Here is a 27630-nt window from a genome sequence, read left to right as displayed (position 1 = left end):
ACGCCCCTTCTGAATCACATGTATTTGCCTTTTAGTCCATAGCAGCAATGCCCACAGGTACAAGATATTGAGTACCTTCTTCTTTAACTAGGGACTCCTCTTCTGAAATGTACTAATGTCAGTTGAACAAGATGCATGGGTATGCTATCAATGCACACCCATGATTATATTGAAAAGCCCTCAGCAGCTGAGCATAGAAAGAAATGGAAGGTGCACTTTCCTAGACTATTACTATAGTTTCCTATCCTTTAGCAAACACACACATTTCCTTCAATGTAATCTACTGGCGAAACATCTGATTTGGTTTTTGAAAGTTGCCGATTTGTCCTTCTCCCGTGACTTTCCACCCATGCCCTGCCCCGGCGCTAGCCTCCAATATTAGTTGTCAGGTCTCTGTAAAAAGTGAGTGATTGTATCAATAAAACATTAACTGGCATATTTGCATGCTCAAAAGCCTCATGATGATATGTGCAGTTTAAGAAAATGTCATGAATCAGCATGTACACAATTACTATGAAGTGCACACACGATTGTTTGCAGCAAACCCCACCTTTCATTTGTTGGGTAGGATCATAAGTGCTCAGTGAAACCATGTTTGTATTGCAGCGAGGTACCATATCATTTGTTACGGTCTATGCCCCATGGAAATGTGCAAAGGTTGCAGATAGCGTGCAAAGCATTCTAGTTATCGGAATATTGTTGCCCTCATTTTATATACGTATAATGCCAGGCAGAGTCCATAGGAATTATCTCTTGCAGGCCAAGTAAATGATGCTGCAATGTTGCTCTCCACTTATAGGGTAATGTTAGCAATGCTAAAGTAGGAGACGCTGAGCATGACATTTGGCTACTCAAAATCCTTAGAGGGCAAATTAATATTTGAGTTTAATAATGCGGGTACTTGCAAGGGGGTGCTTCAAAGTGCTTGTGTGACATATTGACAAGGAATAGGAAGCATGGGATGAGGCTATACATCCTAGTAGCCTGCATACTTAGTCACTATCTGATATTTGAACTGACACTTGGGTTACGTATAGTGTGGGTAATGCATTTGCTAAGGCACCATGAGTAACAGAAATTCATGCACGTGAACGTCATGCATACTATAGCAAGCATAAAACAAGACTTGTACCTAAGTCTGGTAACCTTTTGCAGAGCTAAGGTCGGCAGAGTCACGGTTGCCTGGTAATATCTGAATGTGGCCTGGGGCGGAGTTAGAGTCATATAGTATAAGTGTGGTAGAGTCAAATTTAGGGGTTATGGGTGGAAAGGGAAGATCATTTGGTTGATGTGTGCAGGGATATCTTAGTTATATGTTCTGTTCTTTGAGCCACTTTTTCATATTCGTTGTTAACCTCGTGTGGGTGTATTCTATGTTTAGGGCTTTTAAGGTCAAGCTTGCATAGTAGGACAGTGTAAATAGGCTAGACCAGACGATCAAGAATGGTTGGTATAATTTAGCTTCATTTTGAGAAAAAGCAGGTATTGCCTAGCTGCTGTGGCTTGTGCCTCATTACATCTTTTAGAATAGGAGGGAATTGTCTGTGTGCACTGCTAAAATTCTTCTGAGCGGCACCCAGAAGAAAGCTGGGCAAGCGCACATGGGCACAGCTTAGAGGGAACATTGGACAGGACAGGTCACTTCATTCTCTCTGGCCCTCCAGGATCCAGCTCTGGAAAGGTGCAGCATGTGCACTTTTCCAGAAAAGTGTGGCTGTGAGATTGCTGGCTGCAGCCACTTTCCGTGCATCAATGAGTTTCTTTAAAAGAGTGGCTGGGCTCGTGCAACAAAATTGGCACGAACGTCAACAGCTAGAAATCCCGCACAATGATATATACATATATTAGCATTCGGTGTCAGTGATGGTTCATAAAAGTGATCAAAATACACAAAGAAGCGGGAAAATGCTCAGGGAACTACGCAATGGACATAGCATTGAGCTTGTTTGTTATCTGATCTGACAGAGGGGGGAACGCAGGCACTCTGTCGTATAAGGGACCAGTGCCCATCGGCAGGGCCAGCTCTGCAAAGCCCTGACCCCCAACTCCAGGGTCCAGTCACAGAAGTGTGACGTCTGCCTCAAATGATAATGAAGTGGTGCAACAGAGACCTCAGCAAATGGCATGAGAAAGCAATCAAACTGGCAGTCCACAGAGGAAGCATGTTTTTGCCACCTTTCAACTCTGGAAAAAAAGGTTTTTATGTGACACATGTTCAAAAACTCTGCCTACGACAATTAATAAAATTTGGTATTAACGTTAAACTGGCTCGCCTCCATTCCTCGGCGACTCACGGTTGCTAAGACATGGCTGTGGCGCACTGCCATACAAGAGGGCACAGAGACCAGAAATCTCTCCTTGGAAGGCATGGCCAGCTCAGTCCTGTGATCCCTTCTATTTGATTAAAATGGTTGTCTGTGAGCTGCGTTAATGTTTACCGCACAATGATCAGAAACAAGTAATACGCTTGCTTTGGTTCTTGCCACAAATGAATTACATTAGCAGCCATTAGCCCTGGCTGCTTCTCTCCTCGCCTCATCCGTGGTAGTATTTGTGCAAACTGCAGCTTCCTTTCGCGGGTCCCGAGAGGAAGTTACAGTTTGCGAGACGCTGTGACTGGCGTTTAGGTCAGTCACAGTTGCCTGACTTCATCAGGGCGGCGGGCTAATGTCCCTTTGTGGCTGCAACCATGGCTGGATAATATACCGTCATGGTTGTGGCGGGATAATTTCCTGCCATGGTGTCGTGTGACCTGGTGGCCCCGTCATGGTGCTGGCTCAGCCCCACTTTTTGGAGACTGCTGGGGCTCTGACCCAGCCGGCCCGGCACACTTAAAACACCTGATATACCTCATGCCAAAACGAATATACTCCTTCGCCTGAATCTGGTCTACCCTGTCACAGAGAATGTGCATGCAAAGTAGATAGGCGGGCTATGTGGGACCACTTCTTGGCCTGCTGTAGTCGGAATAAAAACCCCGAGAAGCAGTTTGCTCAACACTTCCCACAACCTCATTGTTTTTGAAGGAGGGTTGATGGTCCTCATTTACAAGCATCGATGTTTACAGGGACACAAGAGTATTTTGCCCCTACAGATGTTACCTTGCAGGTCCCCGATTCACAAAGGGGATTTACAACGTAAATAAGGTGCTGCATGCGGGTGCCAAGTTCCCTCAGCGACCTCTTCCATGCATATGCAAGTCCCGGGCACGTTTCTAACACTTTTAAGTGTATTGGAGGATTGCGGTCGTCAGAACGCAGTCATAAAGAGCAACTCACAAAAGAGCTGCAGATAGGTCGATGCACAGTATGTTGTGCATCAGGTTCAGGCCTGTGGAGCGGGGACTGCAACCGATGTGGAAAAATACTCTGAAGAAAAGTAGAGGGAGTAGGGGGTGGGGGCAAAAGGGAAGAGTAGCGGTAGAAGACAGTGCAGTGGCATGCAGCGGGCATGTTGCTGTGCACGAGGGGGTGTTCCCTTTGAAATTGACAAGTGGGCAGGAGAGGTAGCAATGCGCGACCTTGCACTGGAAGCCTTTACTAGGTGGCCTTCCACACAGCTATGCCATTTCACTAAAATGCCAGGGGTAGCGGAAGTGACATCACATGACCCTTGACCTCTGATGATATCACAGGAAGTGATGCCATTTGACCCACCACCCAGAAGTGACATCAGGCGAAGCGATGGAACACGATCTCTCACCACTTGGCAAAACAGGAAGTGACATCCTAAGTACACCATGAAAAATATGGTACGATATCACTATATAATGTGATATACATTTAATACAGGAATGGATCACCATATGTATGGTTAAATCACTGTGTAAAGGGCCTTATTCCCAAATTACTGTGGAAGTGTGGATGTAAGCAGAAGTCCAAGGCCAAATGGTAATGATGTGTTATTATATAACACTAATGCTAAAGCGCTTTATATAGTAAAAATAAACATACAATATCACCCAACATGTGTTGGTACTCATTTATCAACCTAAGAAGGATGAAAGGAAGAGTTGATGTTTTTAGGAACAGACTACATCAGTGACTCACCCCCTGAAGTGTGCCTGAAATAAACCTTTAATGAGTTTGCCAATTATTGTATATAATTCCAGAAAGACAAATGATTTGCTATTCCTATTCTTTCTTATTTAGGGTCACTGCTCAAAGTGTTACACTTGTGGAACCCCCTGTTTTTTTAAGAGGCCTCAACAAGAAAGCCAGCCTCCCCAGAAACAAAGAGCTCTGGCCACAGCCCAGGAGCTTGCATTTAAAAACAAAAAAATAAAAAATAAATTATTTTTTCTTTTTAGGAGTAGCAAGGGAGATCACAGGGGTAGCAAGAGAGACCTCAGGGGTCGCAGTTACGACCCGTGGCGACCTGCAAATGATGTCTCTGCTTCCGCAGCATCGGTCTTGTGTTCGCGGGCTCTTGCCCTAGAACTATATTGGATCATTGAATGAGAAGGAAGGAGGCCTGGGAGCATACATCAACCCATAAGGGGTCAGTGAGAGCAGGGACGTGCACACCTCCTACGTGAATCTGGGATGCGGCTGCAAGGGCACCAGGCGCTCCCTCAGCACGTCCCTACTCTCAGTGTGTGGGCTGCGTCCATTCAAGAAGTGAATCAGCATGAACAGAGCCATAAGCCGCACTTAGGCCCCGATTCATGGGATGTTTTGCACGGTTCAAAGTGACTTGGCACTGCCGACACAAACCCTGATTCATGAAACTGTGCAAAGTGTATTTTTGAAGTGCAAAGTCCGTGCAAAGTCATTTTGTACTGCAAAAATGACGATGCACTGACTTTGCACTACAAAAATACACTTTGCACAGTTCCATGGATCCGGGTTTGTGTCGGCAGTGCAAAGTCGCTTTGAACCGTGCAACAAATTCCATGACTCTGGCCTCTAGTATTTAGGCGTCTTCTGAAAACGTATTTGTTGTAGTTTCGTTGGCTGCCTTTCTTGGAGCCAGTGCCATGTTGACCCTGTGTGTTTGTGCACTGTGTAAATGAGGTTAACATAACATACTGTGTGTGCACAGCTTTACTTTTGCGAGTCATGGCACACGCAGAATAGGGTCGCTTTCTGTACTTGCGTGTGCCCTGCGTACACACGATTTGAGAAACACTTTTAGTGAATCGCCTCCTATGTTTTTTTGTTGGGAGCTCCTGTGTGCTTCACTGTGCAGTGGAGACATTGTCCAGGGTCTCTGGGTAACTAGAATGCACTAGATCTGAATTGTTTTGTCATCTCAAGAACTTGGTGAAAACTCGTGTCGGACATGTTATAATGCAGGTGTTCAAGTACACAGAGGCCTTCAAGGCTGCAAGTGTTTTCCATAAAATACAATTGATTTTATTTCACCGTTGTATGACATGGACGCATGCTTGTACCTTAACTGTCACCAGCATTGAAAGACAGTGCAGACAGAGAGTCTGGTAATGGCATGGACTGTGCAATTGGGAAATGGTGATAGTTCACAAGGACCACAGATTCTGAAGGACTAGTAGGCTTGGGCCAGACCTACTGACACTTAGCAGCCTACTGCATATGATTGGGTTTCACATCCTCCCCCTTCCTTCATGGTTTCTTGCCTCCAATGAGCTTTTAATAAACACATACTTTGTATGGATAAGGCCGCCGACATAGGAGTAGGTCTACAGTTTCATTGGAGTCCTATGTGGATGTTCGTCCTTCCTTTGTGTTCATGTCCTCTGAAACTGTAGACCTGCTGCTATGGCGTTGGCCCGTCCCAGTTTTTATTTGAAAAATCTGGTCACCCTACAACTGTGCACGTCCATGAATGTGTTTTCACCTTGACAGCGCAGACTTAACTTGTTTTGCCCTTTACCACTCTGCATGACAAATTCGCCTAGTTTAGCACCAGTAGGAGATTTTCATGCTGTCCGGAAAACAATGGATTCCTACGAAATCCGTCTGAATTTATCACCTCGTAAAAGTAGGAGGATTCTATAGAATCTATTGTAAACGTCTCCTGCAATCACGAACTGTGGGAGGCATTTACACGTTATCCAACACTGACTCCATTTTGTAAATGTTGATAATTGCAAAAAGGGGACTTAAGTGAAACATCCAGTTACCTCCAGTGCAATTTACAGTGTAGCATGTCTCCCATTGTCCTGATTATGCTTAATGGGGTTGTGGCTGTTGTGCAAAGCAGCTTAAACCTTTCTTAAGACTTGGTCGTTTGTTCATTTCACTTTACTTTAAGACGAGGGGGACGTTACTGGAGTTACGCACATGAAGATGCAATGTTCTTACTGTACCATTAATAACCTGATGTTCCCACCAGTAGAAAAAGCAACCCGATGTTACTGTAGTACTAAGACTTTATTTAAGTAGGCCGAATGAGTTCTATGCGGTTTCATCAACCACACTTATTTCGCTGACCTTTAGTTGGCCTTCTGTTGGTCGAATGCTTTTTTATTTCATTCCCTTTCTTCTTCCCTCTATCCGCATGCCTTGCTCCCATCCCACCTAACCCCCCCCCCAAACATACACATACATATGTTTGTTGGCATACGACCAAAAGGAGTAGAACTAAAAGTTGACGAGGTAAGTGTGGTTGGCAAAACCATACATTACCTGCTGAATGGTATTTCAGGCTAGGACCAGTGGTCGAAGTGGGCGGGAGCGGTGTTCCTCTACTTTTTTCAATTAAGTTCTACTGTTCCTATACTTTTATTTTAAAAAGAAACCATTCCGGAATGGTTTCGCTTTAAAATAAAAGTGTAGGAAGAGGTGGCAATGTGCCGAATGTTCCCTTAGACAGCAGGCGCATGTGGTTAGGGGGTTTGCATTGCGAGTGGGGAGGAGTGTAGGGGGGGGGCGTGGCGATGGGGTTTGTGGGTGGAGTACGTAACAGGGCACCAGGGAACATAGTTCCACTACTTCTTTTTGTACACTTCGACCACTGGCTATGACTCAAGCAAACATGCTTTGATTCTAATCAATGCATTGTAAAGAGTAGCACCTGCTTTAAACAGAACGGTTTGTCTGCTTAGACTTACCCTACTCAGTGGTGCCCTTTTGATCAAGGATGGGGCCGCCACGCAAGGTTTCAAAGCTTTGACCCGCAGTTTATACACTCATCTTGGCAGTGGGTGCAATAATGTACCAAGCTATATTTCCAGCCGTGATTCGCTGACACAGAATTATGTGCATGTTTATTGTAGATTTTGTCTAGCACCCACCTAGCCGGGGGAAGGGGGGCGGGCAATGGGGCACTGTACAAAAGGGGCAGTGTTCAACAGTGAAGTGGTGAGCTTTGCCTTGTGCTTGCCCCTTGGGGTAAAATCACTTGATAAAGAGATGAATTGATGCTGTATTTGGAAAGATAGCCATGACGTACACATCTACAGTGTTAGTCTGCATTGTCCAGTTGTAGTTGTTGTCCCTTCTCAGTTTTGGCTGCATTGTTAAAATTGTAAATTAGTCGTAGCCGTATTCTTTTAACGAGCATTGGTAAAGCCGACAATGTTGACGTGGGCTAGACTTTTCTCAGGCACTGCCATAACGGCAGTACCTGGCCATGAAATGGCAACAGCTGGCACATAGTGTTAATACCTGGGTGCATTATGGCAGTGCCTGCTAAATACATACCCAATGCCTATACAGAAGCCAAAACCGTTTACTTTGCCATTTCTTTGTTTTAACTGAAATTCATTGCAAGGAGCTTTTGCAAGGACATGCATATTTCTTATAAATCAAGCTGTTGAAGGCACACTCTGTGAAGACATTTTGATGTTGCTGCTTGATAGAGCCAGCTCAAAGAGATCCCAGGAAGCTGTGTTTTGGGAATGGAGGGGCAAGTAGTGTGTGGAAATGGCCACACACATTGGCATAGCCATGGGCAGTCAATGGGTGCGTCATTAATCAAGCAACACCCACAGGGTGTGTGCCCCTCCTCATATGTCACCTCTCGCCTAGCTTCACTTACCAAGAGAATAGTTTCAGCCTATAGGCAGCGCTTGCAGACACACCTAATAGCCAAAACTAAAAATGACACTAATTTCCCAGGGGCCCAGAATGCAGAGGCCAAAAATAAAAATGTTCCCCGGTGCTCCCTGAGTTTGGGCTCTTTAAGACCTAAATGTACTCCCGAAAGATAAAACAAGATCCCTTTTTAGGGTGTACATACATCCTTAAAAGAGCTTCATTAACATTTGTAAACAAGGCTTAAGAAGGTTTTGGAAGTAGCAACACTAATAGCACTGCTTGTGTAATTGACTTTATAATACTGGAGTAGCAATTGGGGCTGAGTGATAAGATTGAAGAACATCACCTGGGCTTAATCTGTGTCAGAGACCTTCAATGTTACTGCACTACATTAGCAGGGGTGCATCAGGTTAGGACTGAGGTGCAACAGTGGAACTGTATTTTGTGCCAGCTCCCCCTCTAATGTTCCTTGGTTCAGGCCTCTTCGGGTAATACTGTGGTGGAAAGGAGGTCTATATGTCAGGAACCTCTCTGCCCGAGTCTTCTTCTTGCTTGTCCTACCCAGCTAGATTCTAACTAACTTGAGTCAGATGCTGTCTTTGTTTCATTATCACCCCCTTATTTCTCAGGCATCTCACCCTTCCTCTTCCTCATATTGCCCTCTTGCCTATCTGCTCCCCCTTTTCTCATCTTCCCCCGACCAGCCAGACCCTAAAATGGACCCTATACCCTTTTAAGTGCTGCACCAGGCCCCTACTGAATAGGACTTTGGAGAAGAGACCAAATGACTACTGGCCTTTTTTCTCTGCATGGGCTAATTGTGTTAAACATTGTCTGCATAGTCCACCAGGCTTACTGGGACCAACCGCCCACGGGCTAGGTCATCAGAACCTTCCCTTGAGTGAAAACCTGGAGCCAGTGTATTTAGCACCAGTGTTGCTGCTCTGATTATATGGAATGGACCAAAGTGGTTTATCCCCAATGTGAATTGTTGAAAAAGTTGAACAAAAGCAGCCTGATTCCTTTTGGTCCTGGCGCAAACGTTTTTAGATAAGGTATGTGCCAGATATAGCACTTATCACGCTGTAGAGCAAGCAGGATAAGTGTTATTACATGGGGTAGCCACGCTTTCCCCTTAGACAGTTAAAACCTTGGCTCCACCACAATGGTCGAGGGTACCAGCGGATGAGCGCCCCCTCGCCCACCAGAGATGAACCTCCCCTGAGTACCAATACCTTCTGGCTTTTTTGAGTAAGGTAGGGGAAGTGCTGCCTTGCACATGCCATGGTTGACTGAGAGGCGGGAGGCAAAAGGAAGATAGGGAGGCTACAGTAGGAAGCCCCAGTGATGCAAGAGGAAAAGGCCCAGGCCAATCCCCATTTCACCAAAGGCTGATCAATTACAGGTACCAATCAACGATGAAATGGCAAAAGGTAGTCCAGGCATACGATCAGGACAGACGCCTGAAGGGAATGCATGGGGAAGGGGCAAAACTGACGCAGCTCTAACAACAGGAAGCAGGAAGCAGGATCTACGGGGTACACAAGAAAAATGAGCAAGGATTAAGCCTAAGGTGGCGATGCATAGGATGGCTACAGAAGCCACCCGGTGGCAATGAGAGGCCCCGTATTGTCTACAATCCTTTTTTACAGTAACAGCGTCCAAGAAAACCGATCACGCTGGAATGAAGGGACCACATGTGGGCCAAACATCATCTTGAATTGGGAAGGCTTATGTCAAGAGTGAGAGGGATATAGACCATTTTGGTGGAAGGTGCCTAACCCTCATGTGCCGGTATATGGATAGGCATTAGTAGTGGGCCAAAAGTTGCTGAAAATCAAAACATGGCATCCCACTGCAGCCACATGGATAACACCCGGGATACAGACCCAAGCTGTGAAGGCAACATCATCCACACTGGATTCCTAATGCAGCCCAGCCGACACACTGGTGTACCACACCACCAGCATGCGCCCTGGGACGCCACAGACGCAACCGAACAGACCCCGGATACGAGTAGGTAAGGAGTAGGAACAGTGTTATGCCTCTCCAAGTATACCCCAGAACAAAGCCAGGGGTAAAAAAGGCACAAACCAGTTGGGGGCTATAGGGTCTCGAGCCCCGGCCGAAGGTGTGCTGTGATTGGAGACAATGGAGGTCATTACGACCCAGGCGGTAGGGGTTAACGCCGTCGTTAACCCTTAACGCCTGATTCCAATTTTAACAGCTGCTTTTAGCAGGCGTTAAAATCCATGGCACTAAACCGCCTTGGTGCTAATTACGGCACCGTAATTTACGGTGCCGTAATTAGCGCCTTCCCCACTCCCATTATGCCCTATGGGGGAAAAATGGGAATGGGGAAGGGTAAATGGGAAATGGGGATTTACCGCCCCACTCACCTTGGAATGGGGCAGTAAATCCACCATCCACCATGGTGTAAACATAGTTTACACCATGGTGGTAAAGTTGGTGTACTTACCGCCTGGGTCGTAATGACCTCCACTGACTGATCCGTAATCCTCGAAAATAACAGATATTGACAAAGGCAAAGCCAAGCCCCAACTCTCTTTGCTGACTAGAGATACAACATTTCTGGGTTCTAAATCCTGCACAACAGGAGAACAAGGAAAGGGAAATCAAAGGGGCGAAGGACTCGCACACACAGAACCTTATTTATTGGCTAGGGCCCACTGGGCACAGCGGTTGGCATGTCTGATAGTCTCCTCCCCCACCCGTCGCATTTCACTCCTTGCTGTGAGAAATATGCCCAAACTTTATTGTAGCTTCAATATGGGGGATGCAGAAAGGAACGAGACTTAAAATAAGGGCGAGTTAGGAAAGTGTGTAATGACCTAATATGAAGTACAGCAAAACAAAACAAAAATAATATAAGCCAATGCTATAGGCATAATTGTGCATACATGTTTGCATCTAATCAGATATCCAGACATGGCTTTCCCCAAGAGTCTGCTCATTTCCCTTGAGGAGTATGCAATACTCCAATACACCAATAGCCTTTTCACTTCATTAGCTATTCAGCTATTTGAGGTTTATTTTGATCTTTCTAATCCCTCACTATCCACCAATGGGAATTGGAGCAGGAATTGAAAAGTTACGTTGTGTATATTTTCACACGATTACAACATAACTTTTCAATTCATGCTCCTATCTACATAGCGGAATCTGAATACATGCAATTTACTTTATAATCCAATTAAAATGTGTTCTGATTTCTCACGAATGTTAAGACTGAGCGCACGCGGCATGCAGTGATTATGTGGAATAGAAAACACTGAATGAAATTTCAACGAATGAAAAAACAACTAATACCAAAATAAAACATTTTGGAAAAAACTAAAAATGGGGTTGGGAGTGGGAATAGTGGTTCTGGGGGTGGGGGAAAAGTATTACTAAACAGAAAAGGGGGGCTTTGGGTGGGGGGCACAAAAACAACAAAAAAGAAAGTCGTTATTTTGGTATTAGTTGTTTTTTATTCGTTTAAATTTCCTTAGTTCTTTTTTCATTCGATGAAATCACGTGTAACCGCGCACATTGCCTAGTAGAACTACATGCATTGGAACTTATTTTATACCAAGGTCTTGGCTGTAGCGGTTTGGTCTAACATGGCGACATCTTGTGATGATGAGTGTATTTCAAAAAAATGTCCTTAAAAGCGAATAGTCGCGTCTCACCGGATACTGGGTTTAGCCAAGAGAAAACCCCCTTAAACATTAGTATGTGGTATCAATGACCCGGAAGGAGACTGTGCCAAATGTTCAAAGAAAATGTATTTATTTTCTGAATGCCCTTAGGTAATGACACGTGTTTCGGTCTCACAGAGACCTTTCTCAAATCAGGGCTATTAATCTTGAATTCCTTTTGTGCCCCTGTCACATTTGGCATTAATCCTCCATAGATAAAAGGGTTAGATCCCTTGGTGTAACAATGCAGCGTCTAATCGCGTGTTGCAAGGATTCTCGAGGGGGCACAAAAGGAATTCAAGATTAATAGCCCTCTTTGAACATTTGGCGCAGTCTCCTTCCGGGTCATTGATACCACATACTAATGCATTGGAACTTACATTGGAGCTGTTTGGTGAAGAACGTCTTTCTCCCAGGCGGTTGCAGCACAGTCCCTTTCAGCAACATTTACATTTCTAATATTGTTTTCATTTAATTGAACTAAGAGAGGCGTATTACTAACATTTCACCCTTTTTTTCAATTTAATACTGGGGGATATAGCCTACCACTGGGGAAGAGACCATACTGGCCTTTGATGGTGTTGTCAGTGGTAAGGGCTAAGAATGGTAGCACATTGCTTTGCATGCACTTGCGCGATCTGAATGACACCTGGCCTAGTAGGATCGTTGTCTGTCTTCCCTCTGTTCTCCCTCCCTGCCTCGTCGCGCCTTGAAACACTTGTGTATAGGCACGTTATAAATGCCATATAATACCATATCATTGCCCTTGTTTGTCCGGTAGTCAGTGGAAAGCAAGCAGAGCCGTCCCGTTTTACCACTAGTGCAAGCTGAAGGGATCCCTTGATTTAATCCCTCACCGCTTGAGTATTCCAGCCGGATGAAGATCATCACCGCCCTCTTAAAGTGCACTCGCCTTCAGATGATCAGAAATCCTTCATAGAGTCCCGGCACCAGGAGGGCTTGGAGGATCCACCACAGCTCCTCTTTTGGGAAAAGCTTGAAGTTGCTTGCGCCCCTCGGAAGTCCTACTGAAGGCAAAACGGGCAGTAGCCTTTTCGCTCGGTATGAAGCGTATTCCTTATGCTTGTCTGAAAAGCATTCAGGGTGACCCGCCTTTGAAGGACAACGTTATGTTGTCTGTGAGACTTTGAGGGGCCAATATCCTCTGGAGATCAAGTCAGATGTAATGTGCATATTGAAAATTCTTCAATGATGGTTATTTCAAATGACACGCGAAGGCCAAACCTGTGCCAGAAGCTGTGCTTTCTTTATCCATGATTCTAAGAATAGCTTGTAACCTGACTGGTAATGGACAAGCACTAAGAACAGCGCAGCTGATCCATATGACAGATCCCTCTGGACTGGCACTCAGCTCTCCCGCATGCTTCCTTAGGGTTCAGTGAAAGTTCAAGGAACTGTAATGGTATGGATACAGCAGGGACTCTAAGAGAACGCAACAGCTTCTCAATGTGTCCAATCCGTGAACACTTTTTCTTTTTCTCTGTGTTTATATAACATTACGTGAGGTTCACATGACCTCTTAATACATAGTCCTGAACACTGCCTCTGATGTACTTCAAGCTTTGTCCTTTTATGACACATTCTACCAATGTCTGAAAACATGTACCCCTTCACAGGCCCTCTTCTCTAACATCCACGTACTTTCCCTTCTCACATCTTCTAACTGGTAGGTTACATAATAGTTACCCATAGAAAACTCTAATACAACAAATTGTAATAGGGCAGATGAGTATGCATGTATCACCTATTACCCCCTACTACGCAAGTACCAATTCCTGCCCCTACTCCTCGCCATTAACAAAACAATACCAGCCGAGGCAGCCCCACCACCCCAGGAATCTAGGGTTGAGAGACAAGACAAACTAAGGCAACATTCCAAGAAACAATTTTAAACAGCCAATGCATACACCTCGAGAGCAAAATAAAAGAGGCAATGGCTGCAAGGTTTAGAATTAATCTTAACCTCTGGCATTGCTCTGGGCAACTCTCCAGACAATCGTTCTTTGCCTGCCAAGCCATTCCAAAGTTCTTTGCCTGCCAAGCCATTGCTCTGGGCAACTCTCCAGACAATCGTTCTTTGCCTGCCAAGCCATTCCAAAGTGGAAAGACCATACGCCAGAGGCTGCAGCAGGCCTAGGAATTAGCAAGGCCTCAGACAAGATGCTGAATTTAAAAAAAACACATTCATTTTGGAAGGTCTGAAACTGCCCAGACAGTAGTTCATAGCAAGCGCCAAGATCAGATGCATGGAAAGGAATAATGGATGTGCAGAACGCAAGGATGAGATAATCGTTCTCAGGACTCAAAGAAGTAGCCTCCCAGTGATATGATATGATAGCTTATTTATAACACGCGTAATACCCAGAGGCCTCTAAGCGTGCACCCGAGGATCGAACCTGTGTTGCAACGTGTCGTCTTGCTTCCAAGGCGAGCATGTTGCCCCTGATCTTTTGTCCCGGGACAAGTCAATTAAGTCACAATAAGAGCACAAAAAGCCATTGATGTCCAGATCAACGAGATCCGTATGCCAAAACACTCTATAGCAGATAGATGAAAGGTGTCTCCAGTGGTCACAAAGAGTACAACATGCACATTTGAATTAGCTAAAAGCCGAGTAAATAGGCAGAAATTCACTCTCCAACACGGTACCCTAACTTGTGATCAAGACACGAAGAACACTGGCTATTCATTATGAGCCAAGAACAGAGAAGACACCTGCTGAAACTGCCTAGCACACACACAGACACGAGATGATACACAAGGCCAAATACAATGGAACAGATAGGCCATATGGCCTGGGATATTATATGATGATATGATAAGTTATTTATAAAACACCTGTACACAAGTGTTTCTAGGTGCAACAAGACAAGGGAGGGAAGACAGAGGGAGGAAAAAACAAATGATCTTACTAGGCTTTGTGCCATTCAGATCATGCAAGTGCAACAATGCAAAGTGCATGGGGAGGGAGAAGGGGGAAGTGCTAGGGAGAGGGAAGGATCAAGTGCAATCAGGGCAGCATTCCTCTGAGGGTGAGCAGCCAGGAAAGCGTGGCTCTGGGTAAGTGTAAGGAGGCAGGGGACTGTAGGGTTTGAGTTACAGCCCCTAAGTGCGCTGTAGGTCCAGAGACAGGGCAGGGGTGACTTGTCATGGAGGATCCTAGTACCCAGTGAGACTCTGAGGGTAGCCAGGCAACCAGTCAGTGCAGTAGAGAGGAAGGTCAACAGGGGGGAGAGAGAGAAAGCAGAGGCGAATAGGAAGGTCTTGAGCTGCTTCCAGAACTTCAGGTGGCCTGGCTAAAGTTTGAGAGGGGCAGGGAGACCATTCCAGAGGGAGGAACCTGCAGAGGAGAGTGATCTACCCCCGCTCTCTGTCTGGAGAAGCATCTGACTGAAAGAGAGTTGGAGAGGGCTGAGCGAAGGGCTCCAGAAGGAAGGTGTTTTTGAAGAGAGAGTTGGATGTAGTGCGGGCACCGGCTCCAGAAGGCTTTGTGGACGATGCAGAGGGTCTTGAACTAGAGCCAGTGGAGGGATTTCAGGGCTGGAGAGATATGGTCCCTGGGCTTGAGGCCAAGGACAAGTCTCCCAGTCCTTTTCTGGATTAGTTGCTGAGGGCAGGTAGTACAGGAAGGAAGATTGAGAAAGAGGCTGTTGCAGGAGTCCATCCTAGAAAGAACCGGCGCCCCCCCCACAAGGAGCTTCTGGGGGAAAGTGAGAAAAGGAAGAATACCTCTGAGGAGGTGCAGCTGGTAGTGGGCCTTCTTGGCAGGGTCTGTGATGTGAGAAGAGAAGGAGAGAGTGGAGTTGAAGATGACACAGAGGTTTTTGCCTCACCTGAAGGCGAAGGAAGAGGACCAAAGGTGGGCAGCCAGAATGAAAGAGCGAAAGCGGGAGCAGGGGTCCTAATGAGAAGCGTCTCGGCCTTACTGGTATTAAGGCAGAGATCGTTCGGAGGCTCACCACTCCTGAATAGCGGATAGACAGTCAGGAATGAGCGAAAGAGGAGAAGAGGCTGAGGGGAGCCTGAAAGAGAGTCGAGTGTCATTTGCATAACACTGAAAGTCAGAGGAGAAGGTAGAGATCAGGTGGGCCAAAGGGGCCAAGTACACAGTGAAGTGCCAGGGTGAGAGGTTAGAGCCCTGGGGAGCACCACATGAGGAGAGAGAGGTGGTGAAGAGAAATGACCCAAGTTGGACCTGGGGATGTCAGTCCCGGAGAAAGAAGGTCAACCACTCCAGGGCCTGGTCCGTGATGCCCAGGTTCTCACAGAGGCGATTGATCAGGATGGTGTGATTGACCGTGATTGACCATGTCAAAAGCAGAGGAAAGGTCAAGAAGGATGAGCACAGAAGGAAGGCTTGTGAGCAGATCTTCACAGGTGGTCAGGAGAGCAGTTTCCATGCCTCTGGCTGCACTGCAGCCGCTCTGATGGTCATAGAGACAGCCGACAGATTCAGTGTAGAGAGTAAGGTGGGAAATGGCCAGTTTTTCTAGTTTTTTGCCCAGGAAAGGAGTCATAGAGATCGGGTGACAGTTTGCTGGACAGGCAGGATCGTCAGAAGGCTTTTTAAAGAGGGGGTGCACAAGGGAGTGCTTGAGGAGAGAGGGGAAAATTCCAGTGTCAAAAGAGTGATTGCAGAAATTGGCCAAGGCTGGAGCGAGGGTGTCAACGTGGTCTTTGATGGTTCTGGAGGAGCAGGGGAGCACCTGTTTGGACAACACTTTCATAGATCAACTTGTCTAGAAACCTCGTCAGGTGTAGTCAGAGAGAAAGAGGAGAAAGGAGGAACAGAGGGAGAGGCGGCCAGAAGGGGGCAGAGAGAGGTAGAAGGTGAGTAAGGGGAGAGAGAGGACAGGATGTCCTGAGTTTTAGTGGTGAAGTGAGAAGCCAGAGCTGTACAAAGGGCCTGGGAGGGAACAGGAGGGGTGGAGACTGCAGAGGAAATTGGCCAGCTCCTTGCAGATTTTAACGAGTTTGGCTGTGTTGTTAGAGACTGCAGAGATGCAGGATTGGATGTGGACTCTCTTCTTGAACACGACAGTCTGTTTTGCCTTTGGAGCAGGCGGCAGGTCACCTTATTGCAAGATGCACCTGATGCCCTTCACTTCCTCTCAGCCACCCTACACTTGGAGATCGAACGATGCAGGTTAGAGAGGGTTGTGTCAGAGTGTAAGTCAGCTGCAGGCACAGGAGGAGCAGAGAAAGTAGTGGCAAAGCCATCCACTGACACATGCTTCATGGGGCTATTGACCAGGAAGGTAGGTGGCAGTGCTGGGGTGGGCCTAACATAGGGGACAGAGAGTTTCAAGTGAGAGGAGAGCAGAAAGTGGTCAGTCCAAGAGAGAGGAGTGGTGAGAACGTTGCAGAGGGGGATGTCTGAGGAGATGAGAACATCCAAGGCATGCCCAGCAGAATGTGTCAGATCAGAGCATAAAATGGAAATAGAGAGAGTGTTGCAGAGGTTGCAGAAGAGCCCAGAGGATGGAATAGAACCATCCAGGTGGATGTTGATTTCTCTGAAGAGGAAATGTTGAGAGGTAGAGGCAAGTAGAGAAGAGGCGAGGTCAGCCCACTCAGAGAGGAAGAGGGCGACCTGGCCCAGTGGCCTGTAGATGGTGGCCAAAGTCAGAGAGAGGCCATGAGAGATAGAGAGCCTGCAGTCCAGGCATTCAAAGGAGTAGGCTGGCATAGGAATGACAGAAGCAGGGACTCACTCCGTAGGTTCGCACAGGCTCGGCACGTCTCTGCAAGCCTTCGAGCGACTTGCGCGATGCACCATGCAGCACGTGGGTGAGGCCTGCACAGAGTGCGGAATAGGGGGGATACACAGAAAATAGGGAAGAACATGCTAAAAAGTGGATGTTATGAGGGGCAGCCCGCAGGCAGTCCATCGCACGCCCACAATTACGGAGCCCAAGAAATGTTCATGGATTCGAGCATGCAACCTCTCAGCGGGGAATTGGCCACGCAAGTCCTTCATACTATCTGCCACCTGAAGGCAGACTTACAGGCACTTGCGCCTGGAATCGCCTTGTAATGGTAACAATGCAAGTCATTTTATGGTGTGCGTGCACGCAGTCAGGGTTCCGATCGGACTTGGGGGTGCGCGTATGCAGTTTAATGGGGTGCTGAACGGATTACAGGGGCTCGCACGCAGATTTCCCAAGTAATTACTGAGTTACGATTTTTCATATGCTTGTTGCCGGGTTGTCGGCAACAGTTACGGGGAACCCTGCACAGGGCGACCCCACGCACTGTTTGAAAGGTGCGTGTAATCGTGCCTGGGGGAGCACACAAACGCAGCTGTTCTGGCTGTTTTCCCTGTGTGTGGGGGCGTGACTTGCGAATATGGTTACTTTGCGCAGTGAATTCCATGAATACAGGGGGCGCTTTTTTTATTATGCGCGCAGGCTTGTGCAGTATCCTTCTCGGCGCACGGCCCTTGCAGGATTTCATGAATCGGGCCATTTGTGTCTTGAGTTTGCTGGTTTAGTATGGCTCCTAGCTATGTTATAGTCCCTAGCTCCTTTTCAAAATGAACCTTTATCCATCCTGTCACGACCCCCACTGCCTTACTGTGTGTCTCCAACTACTAACCAGTGCTACGAAGTCCTTGTGTTGCATCGCTTTGTTGAGGGACACAATCCTGCAGCGGTATCACACCAAGAAAGTGACAGCAAAAATCCATGAGAGAGGTGAGGCACCTCAGGCACATATGGGGAAGGGACGGTTTATTCTGTAAAAACTGTAGAAAAAAGGCTCACCTTTCTAATATATCCACCCAACTCAGCAAAGATGTATGGGATGGCAAGGCATACCGCACACAGCGTAAGACACAGAGACGCACAAAATATTGGTGGATTTGACTTTCATGATATACAATACTGCAATTCAGGATCCACGCTCAACTGGATTAAAACCACAATCAAACCCATTAGCGCAGGAGACGGGCTACGCCCAGAAGAATTCGACATTAGAAAAACCTGATTGGTTTATATCGCTTGCTTGAATTATACAATCACGATCACGCAGTTGGATAGTTGGATTCAAATGCTCTCTCTTGCCCTGTCTCTCTTTCTCCCTCTCTAACTCTTTGCCTCCTTATTAATTGCTTACCTTTTTTTCCTTCCCCACTTTTCTTTCATCTTTCCAGTTTCACTCTCCCAAGCTGTACTTCCGCAACTGCGAGGCAGTTAGTTTTCGGGGTTCTATTATTCACATTACATCCAAAACGATAAGTACATAACATGTACACTAGAGGGCACTGTAAGCCAATGTATCGCGCAAACTAGCTATGTTCGCCATTTCAGGGAAATGCTCTCTTCTTTTGTGTTGGTTCTTTGATTTGGACTGCAAGACCCAGTGCTTAAAGTGGGCCGGGGCCTGCCGGGGCCGGGCCCTGGCAGTCTCCAAAAAGTGGGACTGAGCCGGGGCCCTGCCGGGGCCCCCCGATCCCACCAAGCCACGGCGGGTGCATCTCCCGCCACGGACGCGACGGGAGATGAGCCACCGGCCGCCCATCAAGAGGTCAGGCATGGCAGAGTCAGGCAAGCCTGTGACTGACAGACTTGCCAGCCAGTCACAGCTTGAGCGACGCTGTGACTGGCTGACACTTCTGCCAGTCACAGCTGCCTGCTGCAGTGCTGCCGGAAGAGCACCTTGGAAACTAACTTCCTCTGGCAACCCCTCGCGAGGGTTACCAGAGGAAGTTAGAGTCCGGGAGGGTTCGACGTATCTTACCTGCTTTGCCACTGCCACTGGATTCTGCGAAGACGACCACCATCCGAGGTACGCACGCACGCACTCATTTTCTTTCATTTATTTTCCTTTTTAACAAACAGCAGAAAATTTGGAACGGAGAAAATAAATGAAAGAAAAAGCGTGCGAGCCTCGCACGCATTTTCTTTAATTTATTTTCCTTGTTCCAAACATTCTGCTCTTTTAAGTTTCAAAAATAATAATTCCCATAACAATGACATCACAGGGAAATACAAAACATGCAAACAGCACAACATGGAAAGATGTTGAAATGTAAACATTGAATAATTGGGAATGGTAACTTAACACCAAATTGTCAGCAGATGCTGTGTGATGGTGTTACACTCTGCCACTTGCTTTCACTGGTGGTTCACCTAAGAGTTGTCCCGGCAAGAGTGCTGGTCAGAGTCAAGTAGCGGTCAGTTCAGTGGATTGGTCTGAGTCCAATAAGTAATCACCTACCAGTCCACTGTATAGACAGACTAATGTGTTGCATGCTTTGTCCTGAAGCCTGCCTTAGAGTCACAAAAATGACATGCCACCACTGTAAAAAGCAGTAGGATCTGTCACTGAAGTCTGTAGGCGGTAGGCACCGCCCACTAATTAGCCCACACCCATCATGTCTTAGGCCACGCCCCAAATGAGGGCCCCCCTCAGTTTCTTACCCCACTTAAAGCACTGGCAAGACCTCAATCGCTCTGTTGATGGGGTGAGCCGCTGAGGGACAATGTGGAGCCTGGTCTTGAGAGAGAGCCGTGGAGGTTCATAGAAGACGTCGTGAAGGCGCTATACCTCACCACAGCGTTGTTCACCACTGCTCACTCATCATAATGCTGGGGCCAAGATCGCAAAAATTACACTTTAATTGAAAAGTATCTCATCTGTGCAAATATTTATGTTCAAAGCGCATAACCAAGATGTGCATGAAAATGTAAGCTGTAAAATGATGGCATGTAAGGCACGTGCGCAGTTTAGGTTATGCGCAACTTGTGCTGTTGAAATCGCCATATATAAGGCACTATATAAATGCCAAATAACATAACATAAGAAAGCGCATTCTGAACGTTCCCAGCAACAACATATTGACTCAAAAGAGAGAATGGGCTGGAACGGTGCTTTTCCTACCAATATCTCACATACAGTGCTGCAGCTGTCCAAACTAGTATATATGTCCTGCAAATTTACAGACATCTCTTTACTGGGGTGAATATTGTGACCAATCAAAACAGAAGAGTCCATTATTCACTTAAAAGGGCATCTTGCTGAATCACTATAAGAAATATTTAACATTCAAAATTGTGGACATTATGATGTTCCCATAATGCTCTTTGATTTTATGCAAATCACTAGGATTGTGTTCTATGAAGAGGTACGGTGTTAGGCAACAAGACCGGGGCCCCGCCCGTTGGCCCAGCCCCCTCCTTCCCGGAGCACCCCCATCCAAAGAGATGACAGTCCCCCAATGCATTTTTTCAATTTCCAGCACAGCTCACAACCACGCCCCCTTTCTACCTCACATCAAAGTCATTTCTTTGTAGCACCTGCCTCTCCTTTCCCCTTTTGGAGGGGGACAAGAAAAGAAACTGCACACCAAAAACGCCTGGTCATTTGCAAAAATATGCATCCTTAACAAGTTCACCCTCGAAGAGAATTATCCTAATGTGAAACCACAATGCATTTTTTTTCTTTTATAGCGCAACGTCAGGACCACGACGAGGGCTTGGAAAGGGTCGAGGTGTCCTTATCGCTAATCTCACTTAACATAACACGATATGCAGTAGCAACGTTACTACCTAAGGGCTTTTTAAAACTACTTGGATTGGCCCATTTATCATTTTCTTGAATTATAATGTGTTTTATGTTACAGCAGTTCACAATTTTAACATCTTTATAAAGCAAATTCTTTTAAAACCATTCTTCTTCACATCTAAAACGTGTTCCAAAGAAATATACAATACCATTGGTCAACACATATGGAGGGTCCTTGTTTCAGCCGAGTAGCCCAACTCTGCCATCTAGTGGTGCAGTTCGGGAAAAATAAAACTTTCTTCAGTTGGATTAATTCAATGCGTGCCTGTGCAGCTTTCCACACGATCACCGGCTCTTCTGTATTTAGCTCCAGTTCCTTATTCTCATTGGGACCGTGAGATTTGGATTTGCAGATCTTGATGGCACAGAAAACCGTGCATTTTGAGTATTACCACTGTTATATTTAGCTGAATTTTAGAGCATACCCAATGTTTTATATTTAGCTGTTGTATAAGTATAGCCTCTGTGTAGAATTTAGCCTCACTTAGAACTTGCCCCCATTTAAATCTAACTGCCTTTGAGTAAAGCCTCTGTGCTGAATTTAGCTGCATTTTGAGTATTGAAATGTGTTACATTTAGCTAACTTGTGAGTATAGTCACTCTACAGGACGTAGCTGCGCTTTGAACACACCCCTTCTAAATCTAGCTGCATTGTGATTATAGCCCTGTTTTATATTCAGCTGCATTCTTGACTATAGCCACTGTGTTAAATTTAGCTGCATTTTCAGTATAACCACTGAGTTAAATTCAGCTGCATTTTGAGTATAGCCTCTGAGTTAAATCCAGCTGCATTTTGAGTGTAGCGTCTGAGTTAAATTCAGCTGCATTGTGAATATAACCACTGTTTAGAATTTAGCTGCACTTTGAATTCACCCCTTCTAAATTCAGCTGCATCTACGAAACCAAGAAAGCAGCCAGGACAACGGGGTACGTGTCAACCTCCATGCTTATGGAAGATAGCCGTAGGCACGGCCACTACCTGCACGCAACTGCTACCATATACTACTTTAAGACACATTGCACAATGCCTCTGTCATAAGAAGGCAGCTATCCGCCGTTACAAAAATGTGGTCTAGCTGGACACATAATGAGTCTCCTGCACTCACATACTCTCCAGACTACCTCACAGCTCCCATCCACTTGCCTGCTTGACATGGGCGGCTATCAGGGACTTGGCCACCTCTACCTACCTTCGTATTGGCTTAAATGCACACAGGCGCTCTAAACTCCTCTGATGATTTTCCCATACCTTGGACTTAGGTCCGCCGAGGGCATTCACCTACAGCACTTTGAGGCCATACTAATGGGAAAAGCGCTGTACAACTGACAATTACATTACATCCTTAAAACAAAAAATGGAGGGAGTGTCCCAAAATCAGCAGCAGAGCGGGACTACTATGTATCAATAACAATGATGTCCAAACTGCTGGTAAAGTAATTTGAAAAAATGCTTTTGAAAATAATGATTTAAATGTGGAGTGTATCGTTAACGATATCACTCAAAGAACACATTTGATGGCTATGTCAAACTTTAAAAGCAATCAAGATGGTATTAAGGTGAAAAAGGAGAACAACATTTATTTTGATGACTATTGTATTACAAAAGGTCTAACATTAGACCAAAAAAATAATAAATAGAAGATGCATATATAGTCAATGAAAACATTGTGACATTTATGAGACAACAACGGATTTAAGCAAAAGAACATGAAGCAAAAAGACAAAAAAACAGAATAAGTCATTTGGTGGTGAGAAAAACAAATAATATTTAAAAAAAAACAATATCTGCATCACCCTAGGATACAAAAGATGAACATTTTTTCAAATGACTTCACCAGCAGTTTGGACATCATTGTTATTAATTACATTACATCCAGCATTGCTGTCATGAAAGCTTGCAAAGTGGTCACTAGTAGGTGAGAACTATAGTGGTGTGCCAATGTACGGAAGTACTCTGAAATCACAGTTTTTAATTTCCGTATAGTACTGGCAGGTTAAAATGGTCACAGCCTGTGCCAGTGCTAGGCATGGGTAATCTGTGTGGTTGCCCAGAGGTCAGTGCTGATGGGGCCCCCGCAGAAAGCATCTGACAAGAGTATATTACATGGAGCCTGTATCTTAGAATAGTTGGTTCTAGCTGCAATGCCCTTTTTCCTACCTGTCACTGGTGAGGCCATGTTTTCTGTCCTCCCCCACCCCACGTAAATCCCTGGCAACAGCGCCTCTCCCCCTATCTCTTCTGCAGCCCAGCAGGCTGCACTGCAGGTAGCACTGGTGTCTCATACACACATTACTACTTAACACTCTCTTTGTTATGGCAGAGCATTTCAATGGGAAACTCCTTAGAAGTAATCATTCCTTTGAGTAACCATTATTCATGACAAGACCTTAATGAGTTGTAACGTCCCCGTGACACAAACTGTATTGTATTCAGCAAGCCCATGCAAAGCCCATTTAGCTTACCAAAACTATGCCTTCTTTTAATGCCAGTAAGACGGAGAGCCTTCTCATTGGGACGCCTGCTCCTTGTCCCCCCCCCACTCTCTGGCCCGACCCCTTGGGTCCCCTCCCTATACCCACTTGTGAGGTAAAAAACCTTCGTATCATCTTTGCCTCCTCCCTCTCTTTCTCTCCACGCATCACAGACCTTGCCAAGAAGGCCCACTTTCAGCTGCACCTCTTCCGGGGTATTCTTCCTTTCCTCACCTTCCCTCACAAGCTCAACATCTCCAGAGCCCTGGTTCTCTCGAGGCTGGACTACTGCAACAGCCTATTCCTCAATCTGCCTCTTTCCTCCCTCCGCCCCCTTCAACTAATCCATAATACGACTGCGAGAATTATCCTTGGCCTCAAACCCAGGGACCGCATCTCTCCAACCCTAAAATCTCTCCACTGGCTCCCCGTGACTGCAATGATCAAATCCAAGAACTCTTACATCATCCACAAGAATGTCTGGGGCCTGGGACCTGCCTACATCCAGCTTTTCCTTCCTAAATCCCTCCCGGCCACAGTCCTTCAGTCCTCTGGCTCCAACTCTCGACAGGTCAAACGTTTCTCCAAGCAGAGAGTGGGAGGTAGATCCCTTTCCTCGGCCGGTTCCTCACTCTGCAAGGGCCTCCCTGCCTCCCTCAGACTTGAGCCAGATCTTCTTAAGTTCTTCTCTCCCTCTGACGCTGCGACTGGAGGCTGGTCCCTTCAGAGTCTTATAGGGGCCAGATCACCCCCTACCAGTCCCAGCAGCATCCCTTTCCAGCACTTTCCCTTGGGTTCCCTTTCCCGGACTAGCCCAACCTGGTCCTCCCTGTGCACCGCACTCACCCTACCTGCGCCACTCTTCCCCAGGCACTTGCCGCCTGGGCCCTCCCGTCCCCACCCTTGGGAGCACCCCACTCCTGCACTTCTCCCTCTACCCCCTCTTTTCCCTGCACTTACCACCTTGTCATGCATTTGCACAGCAGGATTGTCAAAAGGCCAAAATAACCATTTTTGTTGTTCTACTTTTCCTGCCTCCCCCCCATCTTGTCTTGTGGCGCCTTGTGTATAGGTGCCATACAAATGTCCAATAAATACATTAATAAAATAAATGTTTCACACTAAATACACTTTCTAAACTTTCTCCCCTATTTTCATGTGTCCGTATTTAAAAGACCAAGAAGCATTTGCTTTTTTGTGGAGTGTCACATTTTTTTCACATCATATATGCTGAAGGCCTTTGTCATACAATGAGTACAGCCACATGACCTTATTACACAGTAACTTTTGTTGAGAGTCTGTGTCTTGAAAGTACATTTACAAAACCCAGAGACTCTTTTTAACCCGCTACACTTCACACTGAATTGCATTCTGGTACGTGTAGTGTTCCATTTATGATTTGTAGTCATCTTTATATAAAACAGAGCATTCTTGAAAGTTACCAACTGCAACTGAGAAGCTATGAGATCAAGTGCCTCAGTTCCAGACTGTTCTCGAATCCTGCTTGAGCAGTTAACCAAATTACGTGATCCTGGACAAATCGTTTTATCTCAATGCGCCTTTCTACCAAAATTAAGGGCCCCGAAAAGTGATTCTGTTCACACTGTCTGTCAATCAATAAAGCCTGACTCGTGGTATTGCTCGAAGTATAATAATAACAGTAATGATATCACCTTTATTATAGTGCACACCACAACGTTTATTTGCCTCTTGGCCAACTCCCGACATCTTCTTTTAATGTAACTCCCTGTTATCCCCGCTAGCATCAAACACGCATGTCATCCACTTTCTTTGACGTCACTGTGAAGTGAATACATATGCAAATAATGGGGTCCCGCCCGTCTTTTGCCTCACAGAACTCTAAAATCCTAGAGCCATTTCCTGGTGTAGCTCTTCACCATCATTAGAAAGTTGAGGCCTTGTGTGACGACAGCTGGCACACATTGCGCTCTTGTGTGGCAACAGCTGGCACACATTGCGCTCTTGTGTGGCGCCAGCTTGCACACATTGTGCTCTTGTGTGGCGCCACATTGCGCTGTCCAGAGTGGCAAAGGCCTTTAGGTTTAGAGGGAAGCTACGCAGCAGCTGCAGGTTTTGGGTGAAGGTGGGTTTTGGGTGGAGGCAATACCAGCTCCAAAATGGGCGTTTGTAAGATTTCTCATATTTGCTTTGAGACAGACCTGTGACGAGTGCTCTTGGGTTTAGGTTTCCTCCAGCTGTGGAAGCTCACAGCAGCCTCGTTCACCTCTGCTCTCTCGCTAAGCTTAAATGTGTTGTGCCTGATTCGCAAAGTATACAACTCAGGGCCTGATTCTCAAGTTGGTGCTAATTACCGAAAATGTCATAAAAAGTACTTATGACATTTTCGTTAGTTACGACCTATTCTGAAGGTGACGCAATCTTCCGAAGTCGGACTGATTGCGCCTCTTTCTGAAAATGGATACCGGTTGCTAGGGAGGGCTGGAAACCAACCTAGCAACCGGCACTTTTGTTATCTCTCCCTTTGCATGGTTATTCTTGTGGCACTCCTCCAATTTCGTCAGTGCTTGAATTTGGCGCTGAAGTACGGTACCAAATTGGTGTCGTACAGGAGGAGTGCCAAGAGAAGCACACGTAAAGAAGGAATGCCACAAGAAGCATGCGGCTGTTTGGGTTTGCGGATGCTGACAGGTCGGTTCAGCACTGCATTTTTTTATCTTTGTTTCCAGAACAGTGCATACTTGGACCCACCTGTCAGCATCCGCACACCCAAAAAGCACATGCATTTTTATTTTCATCTCGGCAGCATTTTTGTTAAATAACAATTGCCTCGTTATTTAACGAAAATGCTGCCGAGATTCTGCAATCTGCCTGTTTCCATTAGAAACAGGTGGATTACAGCGAAAGCACTGTCGTGCTTGGCGAAGACGCCCAGGCCCACATGAGAATAGCAGTGGTGCCTGGGCTTCAAGAAATGGCGCAGTGAGTCGAGCTATTTAGCACGCTCACTGCGCCAAGATGAGAATCGGGCCTTCTGGGCCTGATTCTGGGTGGGTGTTAATTACTGAAAATGTCCTAAAAAGTGCTAACAACATTTTCGGTAATTAACACCTATTCTGAAGGTGTTGCATTCTTCTGAAGTTGGACTGAATGCGCCACTTTCGGAATATGGGTGCCGGTTGGTAGGAAGGGCTGAAAACCGACCTAGCAAACGCCACTTTTGTTATCTCTACTTTTGCATGGGTATTCTTGTGGCACTCCTCCAGTTTCGGAACTGCCTGAAATTGGCGCCGAACTACGGTACCAAATTGGTGTCGTACAGGAGGAGTGCCACAAGAAGCACACGGCTGTTTGGGTGTGCAGATGGTGACAGGTGGGTCCTGCACTGCATTAGTTTATCTTCGATGGATGGCAGTATGCACTCTTCTGCAAACAAATGATTCCCTTGTTTTTTAACGAAAGTGCTGCCGAGATTCTGACATCCGCCTGTTTCCATTAGCAACAGGTGGATTACAGTAAAAGCACCGTCATGCTTTGCGAAGATGCCCAGGCCCACATGAGAATAGCAGTGGTGTCTGGGCATCAAGAAATGGTGCAGTGAGTCGTGCTATTTAGCACGCTCACTGCGCCATGATGAGACTCGGCCCTGAATGTGCACGCAATTCACATGTCAGAGTGATGTCTACAGGGGTCTGCAACCCTACGTGAGCTCGATCAATGGCGAGGGATAGTTCAAAATATCCAGTCGTAGTTCAAAATATCCAGTCCAGAGAGCCACAGGTTGCAGTCTCCTGAAAGATATCCATACATACTATGCAACAAATGAATATAGTGTGAGATGTATGGGGAAATGTAGGTAAATTAGGGGGAAAAGACGTGTGCAAGGAGTATGCGCATTTCATATTTTGCGTATGTCGCGCATGTAAAGT

The 27630-nt window shown here is 46.2% G+C and overlaps 1 protein-coding gene and 1 long non-coding RNA gene across 20 annotated transcripts in view; one reads left to right on the top strand and one right to left on the bottom strand.

Annotated features, from left to right (window-relative positions):
* The window catches only part of MAP2 (microtubule associated protein 2), a 680541-nt gene that overhangs the window by 388293 nt on the left and 264618 nt on the right, over nucleotides 1–27630 (bottom strand). The gene's annotated exons all lie outside the window — the stretch shown is intronic.
* LOC138488678 (uncharacterized) overlaps nucleotides 19377–27630 on the top strand; it is a 466934-nt gene continuing 458680 nt past the window's right edge. For both annotated transcript variants that reach the window (XR_011274693.1, XR_011274692.1), the window contains exon 1: nucleotides 19377–19471. This is a non-coding gene — a long non-coding RNA (uncharacterized lncRNA). The remainder of the gene's footprint in view (nucleotides 19472–27630) is intronic.

The sequence above is a fragment of the Ambystoma mexicanum genome, chromosome 9, assembly GCF_040938575.1.
Source record: "Ambystoma mexicanum isolate Mex_15411 chromosome 9, UKY_AmexF1_1, whole genome shotgun sequence".
Classification (NCBI taxonomy): Eukaryota; Metazoa; Chordata; class Amphibia; order Caudata; family Ambystomatidae; genus Ambystoma; species Ambystoma mexicanum.
This window is presented reverse-complemented; position numbering and strand designations above follow the sequence as displayed.